Raw genomic sequence first — 15,425 nt, 5'->3', positions numbered from 1 at the left:
GGAAATATCCCTCCCTCTTCCACCCTCTAACTTCACCACCTCAACCAAGCTTCACAGCCATCATAGCTGTGAATAGTATTAAATTGTTTAAAACGTATACTGTGTGTATATCTATATAATATATATTTTTTTCTCTGGTGAAAAACTTTTCCCTGGAACCTAACCCCCCCTATTTACATTAATTTTTATAGGCAAATTGGATTCGCTTAACATTGTTTCACTTAAAGTTGCATTTTTCAAGAACATAACTACAACATTAAGCAAGGAGTTACTGTACACCATTTTCTCTAAACACACGCTTACTATACGAACCTGCCCCAAATTCCTCCCCAAGGTGGTGTCTACCTTCCACCTTAACCAGTCAATACACTTACCTGTATTCCATCCCAAGCCTCACACGACTTCACAGGAAGCTACATTACATATCCTCGACGTCCGACAGGCTCTTGCATTCTATCTTGACAGAACTAAACCATTTCATGAATCCCCTAGGCTATTTGTTTCTACTACCAAGAGATCAAAAGGTGACGCTATCTCTAAGCAAACACCCTCCAAGTGGATCTCAGTCTGCATCAGATACTGCTATCAGACCCAGAATGTTCAACCACCAGAGCGTGTTAGGACTCATTTTACTAGAGCAATGTCAACATCCATTGCCTTCCTCCACAATGTATCTGTTACAGACATATGCAAGGCGGCCACGTGAACATCTGACCACACATTTGCCAAACATTATGATATCACGGGATAACACGGCAGACACCATAGTCAGCCATATGGTACTGTCTACCGTTGTCCCTCACACAACTCCAAAATCCCACCAGCCATAGTGGGTACTGCTTCACATTCACCTAGAGTGGAGCACCCACAGGGACAGCACTCGAAGAAGAAGAGAAAGTTACTCACCTTGCAGTAACTGAGGTTCTTCGAGATGTATGTCCCTGTGGGTGCTCCACTCCCTGCCCTTCTCCCCTCTACTTTGGAGTACTAGTATGATTTCTCCACGGTAGAGAAGGAACAGAGGAGGGTGCAGGACGCACGCGCTCAGGAAGATTCCAACGAGATGGGAGATTCCAACTGAGTGTGTGTGTCCCAACCAGGCACTGCTACCAAATATCTCCGATCAGTGAGAAACTCCGAAAGTGCGTAACTTTCTCTTTCTAACTTGAATTTGTCTGCACTTTTTAGTGGTGTAATTCCATCTGCACTAGATGGGGAGGTTGTACCATATCACCACGGTTAAAGCACCAAAACTTTCTAGTGTAGACAAGGCCTAAAAAAGTCTATTTTCTCCGCTATCTGCACTTAAATCTGCATATACCAATGGGAGAATTTAAAAATTAAACTTTATATTCGGAATGATGTTATTTTAACTATTTTTATTTGACTTGTCTATGTCCTGCTCGATTTTTATGCAAACTCGTGTGTGTGTTACATTAAAAGAACATGTTCGTTATATATATATATATAACTAACATGTATTTATATATAACAAGTTTATATATAAACTTGTTCTTATATATATAAGAAGTTCTCAGCCTAAAGAAACCCAAAGCACTTTTACAAACTATAAGCCAAATTCTGCTCTCTGTGACACTGTTAATTTATAGCAGTGGTTTACAACCTTTTTTCATTTGCAGACCTCTAAACAATTTCAAATGGAGGTGTAGACTCCTTTGGAAATTTTAGACACAGTCTTCGGATCCACAGGGGTCTGCAGACAACAGGTTGGAAACCACTGGTCTATAGCAACACTGTTGTCTTTAGCTGAGTTATGCCTGGATATAATACCTGTGTCAGGGTTTTTTTGTTTGGCTTTTTTTTTCTTTGTTTTCATTTTTTGGTTTATTTTAACATAAATTATTTCACCCCTACTCAAATGCAGATGTTTATATATTGGACTGCAACAGCTGTTTATGCATAGTAACACTACACAACACTTCAGGACAGGATGATATGAAGAATGGCTTATCCAGTTGAAACTGCAGATGGAATTTAAGTAGCTAGAATGTAATTACACATAGTGAAATGTAGGGAGTACACTGGGCTTAACAACTCTGATGTTGAGAAAACTGATATTGACTCTTTAATGAGCACAAGTGGTAAGGGCCATAGCTTTTCATCTCATCAGCACAGTGTCCCCTCCTGCTCTGCTAGTGGGACATTTTGTGCAATAGTACTGACTCACAGGGAAGAATGCCACCTACACTAACATCACTTTCTACTGAATGATGGGTTTTCTTGGTGGCTTCTCACTGAGGAGTTAAACAGGACCGACCCCATTAAGATCTGGGGAGGTCACAATCCAGGATGGTATGGCTGTAGGCCATAACTAACATGCACTGAGCAGACTCGGAAAAAACAGTTTAGTTTTTCCATGTAGAAACCTTGGGCCAGACACAATAGAAACCAGAACTGCGTATGTGTTGCCCAAGGTCATAGAAAAATGATTTTTTTTTCAGGGCTTCTGCAACATTGCTTGAACTATTGTAGTATAGAAGTAACATCTTGCTTATTGAAATGGAATTGTAAGGGGCAAACCCTTCTCTCATAAAATTCAGAGGTGAAAGCAACTGCACCTGTGTAATTGGGAGGAAGTTTTGGGCCTTTAGTTGCTGATTGATGGTTTATTAAAAAAAAATTCATTCTGGCAGAGAAAAGTATAAGTAAAAGAAAATTTAATCCATTGTACAACATTTTACTCTATTTAATCATCAAATTACAGGATAAAATCTACCTTTAATATTAAATGTAAGACTCGAACACAGGAGTTTTTCTTCGAGTGATTGCTCATATCATTCCCAGTTACGTGTGTGTGCATGCCGCGTGCATGGATGTTGGAAACTTTTTCCCTAGCAGCTACCCGTCGGGCCGGCTGGGGAGCCCCCTGTAGTGGCACCGATATGGCGTTCTATATACGACCCTGCCGGCCCAACCCCCCTTCAGTTCCTTCTTACCGCCTGTGACGGTTGTTGGAACAGTGGTCTCTTGTCTTATCAAGTGCTCCACTTATCCCTAGCGTTCTCTTATCTTCATTGTTGGTTAATTGTTAATTATTAGTTAGTGTTAAGTATTCATATAGTGTGAAGTGTAGTTTAGCAGTTGAGAGCAGTCTCGTCAACGACTGCCCTCTGGGGCTCTGGGGCATGCCGTCCCAGGGCTTCAAGCCCTGCAAGTCTTGCAATGAGCCCATGCCTACGGGCAACCCCCACGACTCCTGTCTCAGGTGTCTGGGGGAAGGCCATCAAGCGGACAAGTGCAGAATTTGTAAGGCATTCAAGCCTCGGACACGTAAAGAGAGGGAGATTTGTCTTAAGCAACTCCTCATGGAGTCTGCCTTGCGGCCTTCCCAAAACGCGGGCCCGAGCGCCTCGGTGCAGAGTGCCCCTCCAGTGGTGCCGTCTTCGGTACCGCAGAAGATCCCGCGCTCATCTCGGGACTGGCGATCTCCCAGGCCCCAAAAACACCCGCCTCATCACCGCTCCCATTCCCCAGTGGCTGGCAAGAAGCAAGCGGTGGGAGGACCCCCTGTTAGGGTCGAAACAATTGTCCTGGTCCCGAGCGAGCAAGACTCCAACCAAGCCTCTAGGCAGGACAAGGCCGCTTTGCCCAGATCCCTTCACGCCAGCCCTGCACAAGGAACGGTGCAAGTGGAACAGATCACTCTACCTTCCATGCCGGATACCTTCGAAGCCGCAAGAGGGCTTATCAAAATGACGGCTCCGGGGCCTCCGGCCCCAGCACCGGCCCCGGCCCAAGTCCTGGTGCCATCCAGGGGCAAACTGGCAATATTCGGACTATCAGCCATCAGACCAGCATCGCCATCCCGCTCGGAATACCGGCACCGTTCTGAGTCCTGGCACCGTCCCGGGTACCGGTCTGACTCACGGCACCGGCCAGACTCGCGGCGCTGGTCCCGCGGTCCCGATTCTCAGAGCCGTTCCCACTTCCGGTTGCGTTCGACTGCTAGGTCATGGTCCCGCTCGAGGTCCAGGTCAAGATCGGCGACCTCGCGGCACCATTTGCACTGACGCGGTGTGGGTCTCCGATCCCCGCATCAACGATCGCCACGGCACTGCTCCGCGGCCCGCTATTTAATACCAAATATAAGGACAAAAATGTACAGTGGGAAATAATGAATAATAAACCAATAATCTTTTAGGCCTTAAAACTAATTAAAACTGTTCCAGATCATATCAGGCACAAAGTCATAAGTCATAGCATCAGCAATCCAGTTTCCTTCATTTGAAGCTCACTCTGAAATCATACCTTCTTTTGGGATCCAATCCAGCTCCCACCAAAACCAATGGAAAGATGCCCAGACTTAAAGGGGAATTAAATCGGGGGCTTTAATTAACTGTTAACTAAATCTATAGGATTCAATGTGTGTTAATAGAACAATATATATTATTTTAAAATCTAAACCATTATTTCTCTAAGATAAAGCATGCTTCACATAATACTAAATACAGTTTCTCATACTTTGCCCATATTATTTGGGTTGATTCTAGATAACTTGAGATGAATGAGATTGTGATGACTTCACTACCATCCCTTTTTCAAACGTAGGCATTTTATTTTAATTTTAGGCAATGTCTCTTTCCTTCCCAGTCAGCACAGTTGGAGCACCCGGGGCCTTTTAAGGGTGAACTGAAAAGGTTTTGTAAATGAAAAATGAATGAATGATCCCCCAATACGAGAGTCAATTTTAACGAATACTGAGTATTGTCTTTAAAAGCCACCTTTGAATTCAAACACCAAGATGTGCATGTAACTAAATGGAGTACCTGTGTGATCTTACATTTGTAATCCTCATCTTTCCTTGCCCCTTCACCTTCTACTGTTTGTTATCCTATACATGGTGTTGATTCTTATATTATATTTTATGCGCCTCAGAGAAGGGACAATGTAATTACTCTTTGCCTGTAATGAGTGGCTGATACTGCAGTCTGCCTTAGTGAATGGGGCTAGATGGAGACTGGGCAGTAGCCAAGACTGAGGCAAAGTGGGGGTAGTGGGTGGAGGCTCCCCTGGGAGGGGAGACCCTAAGAATGAGGAGTTACTGCTAGGGGGCAGCACCCCAGGTACAAGGGCACAAAGTCCAGGGAGGGACACAGGGGCCAGAGGACAGGCGGATCACCAGCCTGCAGAGGGCGTTCTTGAGCTGGAACGAGCTAATTCCCGGAAGTCACCAGCAGGAAGCGCCGCAGGGGTGAGTCCACACTGTTACAGGTACCATAGCTATGTGTGGAGTTTTGCTGCCAAGTACAAAGCTCTGTGAGGAGTATGCAGTCTAAATAAGGCAAAAAACTCATGATGGGATGACAAATTAAATATGTGGGTGGAGGTATGGGTACCCAACATAAAGAAAGAGTGAGCTATGCTTATTGTTACTTAAGTTGCACCATGCAAAATTTATGCAAGCATTGATGCAGGCCCAATATTTCACATTTACACACGTGTTAGAACAGCTTAGATGCCTGCCTTGGAAAAGATAGCCCTTACATAGCAGAGATGAGATCTTTGGTATGAATCTGTATCTACTTGCAGAAGTCCCATTGATTTCACTTGTGGGTTCTATCTGTTGTACACTTATAGGATACCCAGCAGAGACTTGCACTGCAGATAATAATGTTGTTGGAGTGCAGTGTAAGAATACCTATTAGCACTTTCCTTCTTCAAAGGACCTCACAAAGCTTAATCCAAGATCCAGTTCTAAACAGCTTGCCCGATATCGCAGAGGCCCTGGGTCCTACTCCTAGTGAAGTCAAAAAAAGTTTTATCATTGACCTTAAAGTTGTCAACGTCCTTTCTCCCAAATGGAATTGCATTAATGAAGAGTTAAGTGAAACCTTGATTGAGAAGCTCTTGTCAGCTAACCAGGACTTGATTTCCCTTGGGGACCAAGAACAGGTGGCTTCAGTCAACCTTAACTTCTCCTCATTACATTTTATCAGTGGGAACTAGGTCCAGGCCAAGCTTACGTGTTTTTAACAAGCCTTGGTCTTCAACAATAAGGAAAATAATAAGAACTGAGAAAAAATTGAATTGAATGAAATACAAACAAAAAAACGATTGTGCAATTTTTGAGTTATCTAAGGACAAATAAGTATCTGATTATTTAAGCATGAAAAATTGGGCTTTCCTTGAAAGAATAACTCAAAAATAAACCAATATAAGGTTACTAAATTTACCAAAAATTTCACCCTCAGCTTGAGACCAAATATGAGATTTCAGGGCAATGGATTTTTTTCATGAAAGTTGGCAGTGTCTGAAAATAAAGGTTAATAATAAAAGTGCCTTTTTCAGCCTCAGTTCTACAATATAATGACACATACCAAAGCTTTTTTACAGATGCGGATATTTTTACGGGGACCCGGGCATCTCAGACTACATTCTAATAAATGACTAGTGATTTTGGATGCCTTACTTTCTGTGTGTCCAAAGTGACATGTCTTGGAGGGGCCTGATTTTGAAAAAGGGGCTGAGCTCCCACCATCTGAAAACAAAGCCATTTTAAGGTGTCTTAAATTGGACACCAAAAATCCCAAACACCCCAACTAACTAGCCATTTAAAAAAAAAAATTAGGCCAAGATATAATTTTGAGTAGCTCAAAGCACTTCCCCTCAAGAGACATATACTGTTTCCATAAGAAGAAAGTTACAACTGGGTCAACTATTCTTTCCTATCAAACTGCAAATTACAAAATACAGTGAGAACCCACAGCAAGTCAAGTCTTTCAGGGGCATTATCACACTAAAATGTTACCAGGAGATTTCATAGAAACTCTCAGCTGCTGACTGTGCAGTTATTATCCCTTGTCATACAGAAAATACATACCCAATTCCCAGGGAAAAATTTAATTCTTTACGGACAATATCATGATTCATTAAGCCATAGTCCATGTTAGGGCTGTGTGGAGAAAGAGAACTGTGACTCCATGATAGTGGTGGTTCTAAGAGTTGATATGGCTGATTCAGTCAGAATTCCTCTGGGGGAGCACACATCAAAGTGGGAGCTGCAAAACAGGGTGCAACGTATGCCTTACGATGGGAGCTCTGCTCTCCCTTGCTTCCACGCCTTTCCAGTCCCTTTAGGTAGTCTTTGTACTTGAACCTGGGGAGCACAAGGCCTGTGAGAAGCCCAAGCAGAAGTGCAGCGGGATGGAAAAGGCTCCTTGCATCCTTCTCTACCCTGCAAACTCTCTTGCAGGAGCAGCAACAATATAGCCCTTTACTTGTACTGTAACTTTGCATATTTCCAATCTTACCATACACAGTGTATTGCACTATGAAACAGGGCTGGGTTGGGCACTTTTGGTGTTGAGTAATACATGATCCACAATTTAGCAATCTAACATCCTTGTAATGATGCACTCTTTCTCCAAACGTTGACTCGTGGAGCGGTGCCTCTTACTGTGTACCGTGTCATTAATGTCTATATACAGAAGAGAGTGGCTATTACATTGAATTTCTCAAGCCTGGAATTTCTCAAGCATGTGACAGCACCAGCACAGTCCATAGGAATACTCATCTCATTCACATTTTTCTTTCTCAAATATCTATTTTTAGAAAATGTATTGAGTGGGTTCTTGCACATCCACACATCCAGTCTCTTACTCTCGTCACATTGTAGTCATTCACCTTAAAAAATCCATGTTAATTAAATCTATCCTTAAATAAGAAACTACCTGAATGATCACACTAAAACAGTACACATGAGTTCATCTAGCCAGCCACTGGATGGCACAATTGCTCTACTTAAATAATACTAAACCAGTTTTTCTTTTACTGAATAAATAACTTGAACAAATAACATGAAGAGTCTCAATTTGAACTACTTCTCCTAAAAACAATGCAATAAATGTAAGTGCAAATCCAACAAGGTACAGCAAGGAAGAAGCACAGTGTTTGAATCCATAAGTGTATCACATTCTGCAAAAACTACTAATTTTAACAAATAAAAAAAATCAATATCTGCCTGGTACCGCTCATCATCGCGGCACCGCTCACTACCGTGGCACCGGTCGCGATCAGCCTCCCGGCGCCGATCCTTGGGTGACCCACGCCTACCAAGAGACTCGGTGCCTCCTCTGTTCCACTCCCGCACCGCTCCCCCTTGGCCCTCACACTCTCGGACCCGCTCTGGCAGGTCGGAGAGAGCGTCAGGGGCCTCTGACATCCCCCAGTCAGGCCCAGGGAGCCTGGGCCAAGACCCCCCAGTGTCCAACTGCCAGTTGCAGTTGCAGTGGCAATTTTGGACCCTGTCGGCATACCACCAAGGCCAGGGCGCTCCCCCAGTTGCTCTGCCGCCATCAGGGTTGAGCGCCCGGCCCCCTGAGGCAACCCTCAGCCGCCCCCCTCCAGACCCGGACCAACCTGCGGAGCCAGCGCCCGTGGTAGGGGCTACCCCGGGGGCCCAAGAGGAGATACCTGCGGTTGACCAAGAGGCTATCTCCGCACCGGCCCTCCCAGTTGAGTCGTCTTCATCCTCCCCTGATGAGGCTGTGGCTGGCACGTCCACGTCTGGTCCACCCCCGATGGACTTTAGGGTCCTTCAAGAACTATTGAGGTGTGTGGCCCTCAATATGAACCTCCAAATTGAAGAGGTTGTGGAGGAGGAGTACCTGATGGTGGACATTCTAGGCCCGGAGGGTCCTTCAAAGGTGGCCCTCCCCATGAATAGGACCATCCAGAACAATGCCAAGTCTCTCTGGCAAACCCCGGCCTCCATCCCTCCCACAGCTAAGGGGGTGGAAAGAAAGTACTTTGTGCCCACCAGGGGTTATGAATACCTTTTTACCCACCCCGCCCCATGCTCACTTGTGGTGGACGTGGTGAACGCCAAGGAAAGGCAGGGTCAACAAGGGCCGGCTCCCAAATCAAAGGACGCTAAGCGGCTAGACCTTTTTGGGATAAAAAATTATTCTACTGGGGGTCTCTCACTGCAGATCGCTAATCAGCTAGCGATCCTCAGTAGGTACAATTTTAACTCTTGGTCTGTCCTCAAATGTCAAGGTCTTCTCCCAGCAGAGGCTCGTACAGAACTTGGGGACATTGCTGAGGAGGGTAAATTGGTTGCTTGGACCTCCCTCCAAGGTTCCCTTGATGCTGCGGCTGCGGCTGCACGCACTCTGGCATCAGGTATTGCCATGCGGCGCAACGCCTGGCTTCAGTCTTCCGGCCTCCTGCCTGAGGTTCAGCATACCATCCAGGACCTCCCATTTGATGGCCAGGGTTTGTTTGCAGAACAAACTGACTCCCGTCTGCATACCTTAAAGGACACGAGAAACACCATTAAATCCTTGGGTATGCATACCCCGGCTAATCAGAGGAAACCATTTAAACCTCAGACCACCCAGCAATGTCCTTTCCCTCCTAGACCGAGGCAGGATTTTTCTCGTCGCAGGAGTAGATACACTTGGCGTAGACCGTCTCGCCCGCCCTCTGGGCAAGGTCAAGGACAGTCCAAGCCACCCTCGGGCCCTAAGCGCCCATTTTGAAGGTGTGCCAGAGGACAGACTACCAATTCTTACCCCGGACAGTCATCCCTTTCTGAACCATCTATCCCGTTTCTACCATGCCTGGTCCCGTATCACATCGGCCCGTTGGGTCCTCCGCACGGTGGAGATGGGATATTCTATCCATTTCCATACCATCCCGCCCTCCCACCCCCCTTCCCCGTCCCTCTTCAGGGACCCTTCTCAAGAGCAACTCCTCATCCAGGAGGTTCAATCCCTCCTTGCCCTAGGGGCAGTGGAGGAAGTTCCTCAGGAGCTCAGGGGCAAGGGTTTCTATTCCCGCTACTTCCTGGTTCCCAAGGCAAAGAGAGGCCTAAGACCTATTCTGGACCTCAGGGAGCTCAACAAGTACATTGTCAACCTGAAGTTCCGCATGGTCTCCTTAGCCACTATCATTCCCTCACTGGATCCGGGAGACTGGTATGCCACCCTCGATATGAAAGACGCGTACTTTCACATTTCAATTATCCCGCCTCACAGACATTTCCTCCATTTCGTGGTGGGCAAGATGCACTATCAATTCACAGCCCTCCCGTTCAGCTTGTGCACAGCCCCTTGCATCTTTACCAAGTGCATGGTGGTCGTGGCAGCCTTTCTTCTCCGACACCACATGCACGTCTTCCCGTACCTTGATGACTGGCTTATACGGAGCCGGTCTCACCATCATGTCCAGTCTCAAGTACATCTACTCATGGACACGTTCACTCATTTGGGTATCATGGTAAACACAAGCATCTCCATCCTCGCCCCTACTCAAACAATAGAGTTATGGGGCAGTCCTGGACGCAAACCAAGCGAGGGCTTTCCTTCTGGAAGGACGAAGCCTGGCTATAGCAGACATATTTACCAGCCTCTGCAAGTTTCCCACCACCACAGCAAGGCAGTGCCTCAGGTTGCTGGGTCACATGGCGTCCTGCACATACATCGTGCAACACACGAGGCTCAGGCTCAGGCCGCTTCAGGCGTGGTTGGCGTCTGCCTACCGTCCGGGACGTGACTGACTAGAAATGGTCCTCATGGTCCCAAAGCTCACACTCGACTCCCTACAATGGTGTCTGGATCCTCGGATGGGGGGTGCCGGGGTCCCGTTCCATCCCTCTCAACCCACCTTGACTCTGGTTACAGACGCATCTGCCCTGGGATGGGGAGCCCACCTCGGCAGCCTGACAATGCAGGGCTTATGGCACGAAAGCGAGCTGTCGTTGCACATCAACATCAGAGTGCTCAGGGCGATCCGCCTTGGTTGCCAAGCCTTTCTTCCCCACTTGCGGGGCCACTGCATAGCAGTCCTAACGGACAACACCATGGCCATGTTCTACCTGAACAAGCAAGGCGGAGCCCGGTCATCGCCGCTCTGCCAAGAAGCCCTCTTTCTGTGGGACTTCTGCTTAGCCCACTCCATCGACCTTCAGGCCTCATACCTGCCAGGTGTCCAAAACGTTCTGGCGGACAGCTTGAGCAGGCGTTTCTTACTCATGAATGGTCGATACGCCCGGATATCATTCATTCCGTTTTCCGCACCTGGGGGTTTCCCCGAATCAACTTGTTCGCTTCGTGGACAACAGAAAGTGCCCAACTTTCTGTTCCTTCCGGAGTCACAGCCTGGGCTCGATAGCGGACGCCTTCCAGATCACATGGTCGGGCCAGTTGCTGTATGCCTTCCCACCATTCCCGCTGGTTCACAAGGTGCTCCTCAAGCTCCGCCGGGACAAGGCAGATGTCATACTGGTAGCCCCTGCCTGGCCGCGTCAGTGTTGGTACCCGACTCTGCTGGACCTGTCAATCCAGGCTCCCTTGCGTCTCCCTCTCAGCGCTGACCTCATCTCTCAGAACCACGGTCGTCTCCTGCACGCGGACCTTCAGTTGCTCCACCTCACAGCCTGGAAGATCCGTGGTTGAACCACGCTGAACACGCCTGTTCGGACTCGGTAAGGTGGGTGCTCCTTGAGAGTCGCAAGCCATCGACCAGGCTTACCTACGAAGCCAAGTGGAAGAGGTGCCCCCCACTTCAGGCTCCAATTCCATGCATCTTGGACTACCTGATGTTCCTAGAGGACCAGCATCTAGCCTTTGGATCCCTTAAGGTCCACCTCCTAGCCATCTCCGCTTTTCACCCAGGCATGGCAGGGCACATGGTGTTTGCACACCCGGTCGTGCGGTGTTTCCTCAAAGGCCTAGAGAAAATCCATCGTCCTATGAAGCTGCCCGTGCCTACATGGGACCTTAACTTGGTCCTCTCCTGCCTTATGGGCCCTCCTTTCGAGCCACTGGCAACCTGCTCTCTTCTCTATCTCTCCTGGAAGGTCGCCTTCCTAGTGGCCATCACTTCCGCATGTCAGGTCTCCGAACTACGGGCTCTCACGTGTGAGCTGCCCTATACCATCTTTCATAAAGATAAAGTTCAACTAAGACCTCATCCGGCCTTTCTACCAAAAGTGGTGTCCCGCTTCCATGTGAGCCAGGATATCTTCCTACCGGTTTTCTACCCAAAACCGCACGCTGACCTTCGGGAGCAGCGCCTCCATTCCCTGGACGTTAGAAGGGCGCTTGCCTTCTATATAGACCGGACAAAGCCCTTTCGTAAAATAACCCAGTTGTTTGTCGCCATTGCGGAGCGGATGAAAGGCGCCCCAGTATCCTCTCAACCAATATCTTCGTGGATCACCGGGTGCATTCCTGCTTGCTATAACCTGGCAAACGTCCCTACGCCTGCTGTTACAGCTCACTCTACGAGAGCTCAGGCGTCATCAGCTGCCTTCCTGGCACACATTCCTCTTCAGGAAATCTGCAGGGCTGCCACGTGGGCCTTGGTCCACACGTTTACGTCCCACTATGCCATCGTCCAGCACTCTCGGGATGATGCGGCCTTTGGAAGAGCGATCCTCCAATCTGTGGTTCCTTAACTCTGACCCCACCTCCGAGGTAAGGCTTGGGAGTCACCTAACTGGAATTGATATGAGCAATCACTCGAAGAAGAAAAAACGGTTACTTACCTTTCTGTAACTGTTGTTCTTTGAGATGTGTTGCTCATATCTATTCCATTCCCGGCCATCTTCCCCTCTGTCGGAGTAGCCAGCAAGAAGGAACTGAAGGGGGGTTGGGCCGGCAGGGTCGTATATAGAATGCCATATTGGCGCCACTGCAGGGGGCTCCCCAGCTGGCCCGATGGGTAGCTGCTAGGGAAAAAGTTTCCGACATCCGTGCACGCGGCGTGCACGCGGCGTGCACACACACCTAACTGGAATCAATATGAGCAACACATCTCGAAGAACAACAGTTACAGAAAGGTAAGTAACCGTTTTTTCAATAAACTGTGTAAAATATAGTACTGCTTACAGTAGTGTTAAACAAAGAGGCACTCAGATATAACAGCAAGGACGGTGGTATAATTCCCTCAACAGACAAACAGAACATGAAGTGGATATATTTTACCAAATTAATATAGTTTGTTTTAAAGTGAGCGGCTGATGGACAATTTAAACTGAAACTGGACTAATTTTAATTCCGTGTTTTGAAAAAAGTAAAGAACTCAGTGAATAACATATGTCATATGCCAAAAATTTCTCTTGCATGTACTCCTGGGTAGCTAGAGTAGGTGTGTGATCCCATGGACTGCATGTGCAAATGTGGGATTTGGGCAGGTGTCAAGTGTATTTCCTTTTCATGGCCACATTTTAAAGGGTGAGGCCCGCATTCCATCTTTGGACATTTGATTCACTACAATAAGCCATCAGACCATGGCATTTGCTTTATTGAATTACTAGGTATAGTGACATGATAGAATTCAAGATCGCAGGTGAAATTTCTGGTCTTGTGATGAAAGTTCTCAGAAATAGAATCCTTTTCACACACTGATTGCTGAAAAAAGTGTTTCTCCTTTTAAAGCCCCAATCCTGCAATTGGGTGCAGAGGTGTGCCAAGTCCGTGCCATCAGTTGTTGGATCCAGGCCTAATTTTTGTTTTTGGGAACGCAACATTCTTTGTATTGATGAGGTGCATGTCCTAAAGTCATCTAACACTTTGTATTATAACTAAAGCTGGAGAGTGTTGTCCCAGCTCCCATTAAAGTCAATGGCATATCTCTCATTGACTTGCAATGACCTCAGGATTTCACCCAAGATTTATAATGGGCTTAATTCAGCACAGGAGCCTGAATGGTGTAGCCATATTAGGGGGGGAAGCTCATATAAGGGGTAACTGTGGACACTAAGTTCATTTGCTGGATAATGAGAATGTTAACTTGCTGTACTGGCACATTGAGAGAGATGATAAGCCCCAAATATATTGCTCAATATTTGTATTTTGTAAAATATGCCAGTAAGTTTATTTCTTAGACAACAGTAGGAAAGACAAAATCTGCAATTCATTTTCCCTGGCAATGTAGAGAGTGGAGTCAGTGAAAATCCTTAACTCTTTGAATAGTTAATAATTGTGAATGTTTAAAAGGATAAACACTTAAAGAGTAAAGTTAAATAGCAGAATCATAACAGCATTACTCCAGTGTTATATCAGTATGAATTCCATTGATAAATAGGAGTCTACTTAAATTTCAGAGAAATCCCACATTTTTCATGAGTTGGGGTCACAGCATAAATAGCAAATTTTGTGGATGTGTAACACATCCATGAAATTTGTTATTTATGCCATGACCAAGCCACAAAAACGTGTGATTTCTCAGCTGCATTTCTCAAACTTGGGGCCCCGACCCAAAAGGGGGTCACAGGTCTACTGGGGTAGTGGTACTGCCACCCTTACTTCTATGCTGCTGCTGGCAGCGGTGCTCCCTTCAGAGCTAGGTGCCTGCCCATCAGCCACTGATCTCCACTTTGCCTTCAGAACTGGCAGCCAAAGGCCAGATTTCATGGGGGAGACCAAATTTCGCAGTCTGTGACATGATTTTCACGGCTGCAAATTTGATTGACCCCTATTTATAAAGCTGGAGTAATGCTGTGGTTGAATCAGGCCCAAAATAATACGCATTGTAAAGAGCTGGCTGTAAGTAACCATGCGCTTTAATTCACGCTAAGGAATCGGTTGCAGATTGTGGCATCAGCAAAGCCCTGAGACTAAATTAGTATATTTATTCTGTATCAACTATTATCTTCTCAATTGTTGTACAAGTACTGTAAATCAACACATTGATTTATACAGTGATGCAGTGACACTGCAAAGTTGCAACATCGTCCTCTACAATGCATTGGATCTATGCCACCCTAGGAGCCTCCTACTTTAGAGTAATCATCCACTTGCCAGCACTGTCAGCATCAGGTTCAATTTGTGCCAGTGGATCAGGGAAATTGCAAGAAATTGATTTTTTTTTTGAGAGAGAGAGAGAAATGTAATTTTTTTAAAAAAAATTGATTCTATTCATTTAAAGGTGAGCATTGTTTTATTAACTGAATATAGAATCTGATTCTAAATTGTAAACTCACAGCAAAAATCTATAATGAAGTATGGCCAATATAACCTTTTATAACAGCATCAACTAGTGCAGCAATTGTTGTATTCTAATAATATCAGTATTTCTATTAAAAAGGATGGTTTTCATGATGACAAGCTATTACTTAACAGTGATGTCTTGGATCTGTGAAGGAGTATTTGGTAGTATTTAACATGGGCTTTTTCAGTTCTATCCAGTGGTTTCAAATCTCAAGGGAACACTCCTTTCCTCATCAAAGAATCCCTCCTCCACACTTGAATTGGTCAGATATTTATATAACTACTGTTTATTCATCTGTTTCTGAATTATGCCTATTAAAAATCTGCTTTGTTACAGCTTGGGAGACTCTGGGATTCTAAACTGGCCATGTGCCATTATTTCCACATGTAAACTCCGAGTTATTTCCAATCTCCATAGTTGCTTTGTGTTTTTACAACTTCATGGTTATATTTATTTCCGTTCGT

This window comes from Emys orbicularis, chromosome 2, assembly GCF_028017835.1.
Source record: "Emys orbicularis isolate rEmyOrb1 chromosome 2, rEmyOrb1.hap1, whole genome shotgun sequence".
Classification (NCBI taxonomy): domain Eukaryota; kingdom Metazoa; phylum Chordata; order Testudines; family Emydidae; genus Emys; species Emys orbicularis.
The sequence above is the reverse complement of the archived record's forward strand: the minus strand, read 5'-3'. Positions refer to the sequence as shown.